The sequence below is a fragment of the Pieris brassicae genome, unplaced genomic scaffold (genome assembly GCF_905147105.1).
Source record: "Pieris brassicae unplaced genomic scaffold, ilPieBrab1.1, whole genome shotgun sequence".
NCBI lineage: Eukaryota > Metazoa > Arthropoda > Insecta > Lepidoptera > Pieridae > Pieris > Pieris brassicae.
The window spans coordinates 7,501-12,500 of record NW_025576112.1 but is presented as its reverse complement, the minus strand read 5'-3'; the positions used below and the strand labels follow the sequence as shown (position 1 = coordinate 12,500).

General features: G+C 43.8%; 1 non-coding gene across 1 annotated transcript; it reads right to left on the bottom strand.

Moving 5' to 3' along the window:
• Positions 1-252: 252 nt before the first annotated feature.
• LOC123719526 lies at positions 253-2,157 on the bottom strand. Its single transcript, XR_006755586.1, has one exon. It is a non-coding gene; the product is annotated as a small subunit ribosomal RNA (ribosomal RNA).
• Positions 2,158-5,000: the final 2,843 nt, after the last annotated feature.

Sequence of the window (5,000 nt, the reverse complement as noted above, 5' to 3'; positions counted from 1 at the left end):
TACGACAAATGAAAAGAAAGAAAATCTCTTTATTTGCGTGGTTGTACACAAAAATTAAAATATTATTTCAAAGTATCAATAGGCGATAGCGAACGCTAATCAAAGCGTGTCGCAACGCACACGTCGCGAATCGACGAGAGAGAGTCAACCGTCTCGGATTCGATTTTGATTCGTATCATTCACGTGTTTTTGTATTTTTTTCTTTTTTTGCGAGTCTTTGACAACAACAAAACAAAAAGAAAAAACCAACGTTAATGATCCTTCCGCAGGTTCCCCTACGGAAACCTTGTTACGACTTTTACTTCCTCTAAATGATCAAGTTTGGTCAACTTCCCAGCAACGCCGACGGCCGTGAGGCCACCGCGTGTCGGTCCGAAGACCTCACTAAATCATTCAATCGGTAGTAGCGACGGGCGGTGTGTACAAAGGGCAGGGACGTAATCAACGCGAGCTTATGACTCGCGCTTACTAGGAATTCCTCGTTTATGGGGGATAATTGCAAACCCCAATCCCCAGCACGAAGGAGTTTCAACGGGTTGCCGGGCTCTAGGCCAGGGAGAACATGTTGATTCCTTCAGTGTAGCGCGCGTGCGGCCCAGGACATCTAAGGGCATCACAGACCTGTTATTGCTCAATCTCGTGCGGCTCGAAGCCGCCGGTCCCTCTAAGAAGAATTTTAATACGTCGCCAGTGAGTTGCGCTCCCCGAGAGTCGCGCACACCTTGAATGACGACGCCTATTTAGCAGGCTAGAGTCTCGTTCGTTACCGGAATTAACCAGACAAATCGCTCCACCAACTAAGAACGGCCATGCACCACCACCCACCGAATCAAGAAAGAGCTGTTAATCTGTCAATCCTTCCGGTGTCCGGGCCTGGTGAGATTTCCCGTGTTGAGTCAAATTAAGCCGCAGGCTCCACTCCTGGTGGTGCCCTTCCGTCAATTCCTTTAAGTTTCAGCTTTGCAACCATACTCCCCCCGGAGTCCAAAATCTTTGGTTTCCCGGAAGCTGCCCGCCGAGCCATTGTAGTAACGTCGGCGGATCGCTAGATGACATATTTACGGTTAGAACTAGGGCGGTATCTAATCGCCTTCGAACCTCTAACTTTCGTTCTTGATTGATGAAAACACCTTTGGCAAATGCTTTCGCTGATGTTCGTCTTGCGACGATCCAAGAATTTCACCTCTAACGTCGCAATACGAATGCCCCCAGTTTATCCCTATTAATCATTACCTCGGAGTTCTGAAAACCAACAAAATAGAACCGAGATCATATTCTATTATTCCATGCACGAAATATTCAAGCGGCATTTTGAGCCCGCTTTGAGCACTCTAATTTGTTCAAAGTAAAATTGTCGGCCCACCTCGACACTCACCGAAGAGCACCGCGATAGGATTTTGATATTGAACCGGCGTTTTACCGCCGGCTCACCGACGATATGCTCCGCAGACGTGTCAGTATCACCGCGGATGCGGTGCACCGACAGCGCGGCGCACAAATGCAACTACGAGCTTTTTAACCGCAACAATTTTAGTATACGCTATTGGAGCTGGAATTACCGCGGCTGCTGGCACCAGACTTGCCCTCCAATTGTTCCTCGTTAAAATATTTAAAGTGTACTCATTCCGATTACGAGGCCTCGTAAGAGTCCCGTATCGTTATTTTTCGTCACTACCTCCCCGTGCCGGGAGTGGGTAATTTGCGCGCCTGCTGCCTTCCTTGGATGTGGTAGCCGTTTCTCAGGCTCCCTCTCCGGAATCGAACCCTGATTCCCCGTTACCCGTGACAACCATGGTAGTCGCAGAAACTACCATCGAAAGTTGATAAGGCAGACATTTGAAAGATGCGTCGCCGGTACTGGACCGTGCGATCGGCAAAAGTTATCCAGATTCATCAAAATTAACGACTTCGGACGCATGGCCCTCCGCCGATTGGTTTTGATCTAATAAAAGCACTCATCCCATCACTGGTCAGAGTTCTGATTGCATGTATTAGCTCTAGAATTACCACAGTTATCCAAGTAACTGAGTAAGATCTAAGGAACCAAAACTGATATATTGAGCCATTCGCGGTATCGCCTTAATACGGCTTGCACTGAGACATGCATGGCTTAATCTTTGAGACAAGCATATAACTACTGGCAGGATCAACCAGGGAGCTGCTTACGCAAACGACACGCCTACACCGCGGTCACGCGGCTTCGGCGAGCCGCTGGCTCGGCGGCGTCGAGGGGCGCGCGCTTGCGCGCGCGCCTTCTCGACACGCGTGAACGTAACGCGTCGAATTTGCACGCGACGCGACGTTCGCGCTTCATATCGATAGACTAACTTTGACCGTCTACGAGCGGCCGTCCCGTCACGATCTCGCAACGAGGTGATGTACAACGATGCTCGACCACTGTGAGGGACATAAAACTGCAACGAACACGACCCCGCGGGCGGGAATCGATGTTGTGACAATTGTAATTGAACATTCATCTAAACGCAACTTCTCAATTTTTATTCAATACGTTATTGTAACATATTAAAACTCGGCTGGCAATTACATGCGCACACACACGCATGATTCGCACTAGATACGATCAACGCCCGGAGCTTGAGGGATAAATTCCAACACGACGCTGCGCACACCGTTTCGACGATGGGCGCGTGTGCGTCCTCTTTTATACATTCTTTACATATACGGTCGCCGTGGCGACCGCGCACGTGTCGAACACGCTAGGCGCCCTGCGTTGAGGTGTGCCTAGAAGCGTATTCTTTTAACATCACAGATAACACCGGGGGGAGACGGTCCCAAATCTTGGTCGATTGGTAACATCACCATACGGTCTGCGAACGCGGTGCTATAATATATTTTATATTATATTATATAAATATGAGGAGGAGTAGTATGTATATTCTTTGTTATTTTGTGTTGACACAAGAGAGATATATAAAATGTACTATACACCACACACACAGAGAGAGAGAGAGCTGGGAAAGATCTCGGCGGTCTCGCATTCGAAATACGAATTTGATATAATTTCCTCCGAAAATCCATACCCATATCTATATCATCATGCGCGAATATATGTATATAATATTCTCACACTTCGCACAAACACAAAAACAAGAACACATTCTATTCTCTCTCGTCCGTCGTTCGTGTGTCTATTTGAGACGAACGACGCGCGGCAACGAGAACGAGTCGACGCTGTGCGCACCGACTGTTTCGCTCTCACATCTATACCGAGAGCAATAGTCCGCGTCGGCAATGGAGCGGACGTCGAATGTTTCTCGTAGAGCGAGCGAGAGAGAGAGACGATTTTTCATTTTATTATGTATGTGTATTGGCGTGCAGTAGTAGCACGTAGTAGTACTAGTAGTAGTAGTAAAAAAATATTATTATTTATTTTATTGACTGATATGATTTTGTTTGTTTTCTTTTTTTTGAATAGACATTTGTATTGATAGATATGTTTCTCGTTGAAAGCTCGCAGCACACGCTCAGAGAAATTGGCAATGTGGGTTTATTTGAAGAAAAGAAAAAACAAAAAAAACAATTATATTTATTAATAATATGTAATGTATGTATGTATGTATGTATGTATGTATGTATAATAATTGAATTATAATAATTATTCCGATGCAAACGTCAGAGGAAAATGTTTCTCGTACAGGTGCGGCGCGCGACGGCCGGCCCGCTCGACAGTTTCGCGCCGAATGTTTCTCGTTGAAGCTCGCAGCACACGCTCAGAGATATGGCAATGTGGGTTATTTGAGAAAAGAAAAAACAAAAAAAACAATTATATTTATTAATAATATGTATGTATGTATGTATGTATGTATGTATGTATGTATAATAATGAATTATAATAATTATTCCGATGCAACGTCAGAGGAAAAAGTTTCTCGTACAGGTGCTGGCGCGCGACGGCCGGCCGCTCGACAGTTCGCGCCGAATGTTTTCTCGTTGAAGCTCGCAGCACACGCTCAGAGAAATGGCAATGTGGGTTTATTTGAAGAAAAGAAAAAAAAAAAAAAACAATTATATTTATTAATAATATGTATGTATGTATGTATGTATGTAGTATGGTATAATAATGAATTATAATAATTATTCCGATACAATGTCAGAGGAAAATGTTTCTCGTACAAGATCGCCACGCGACGCGACAAGATGCCGTTCAACGGCACGATATCTACAACTCTGTCGATAGATATGTAGATAGTATCTACTCTGTCAAGTATATGTGTGTAACGTGTGGTGGTGTGTGGTGTGGGGTTTTGTTAGCGATAGCGATACGTTTCTAGTTAAAATATGAATATTTAAAAATAAAACTCTTCTGGTAAGAAAAACTATTTATGGTTTATTATGGTGTGTCTAGTGCAACAACATCAACATTGTCATAATCTTAATAATATAATTATTATTAGGGCTATAGGTTAACCTTCCAAATAGGGACCGTCGATTTAAATGTCGATATTTTAATTATTCTAGATAGTACTCACTAAAAGAAACTTAAGTGCTTGCTTACTTACTTACTTACTTAGTTGATTGAGTTTTTTTTTTGTTTTTTTGAAACTTTTTCATACAAATTGATATATAAGACATATATGGCCGTTACCGACCGCCGACCAAAATCTATTTCATAAAACCGACATAAAATTGATGTCAAACGTCAATCACTTTGAGTTGACTAAGTGTAAGGGTTCAGATTATTTTGAAAGTATCGATCATTTGCGATGCATACGAGAAAAAGATCATTCATTTCATTGTTTGTAAGTTGTAAATTTTGTGTATTATATTGTAATTCTTGAGTGAGAATTGAGTGTTTACTTACTTACTTACTTACTTACTTATTGAATATCCAAAAAGTACCCAAAACCGAATCAGAGCGCCCCACTATCCACGCGGTCTTGTCTGCCCTACCCCTAGAGTGTATATAAAAGCTCGGAGGCGCGCAGGGAGAGCAGCCCTCACCCGCCGTACCCAAAGCGCGGGCATCATGCAAGCCGTAG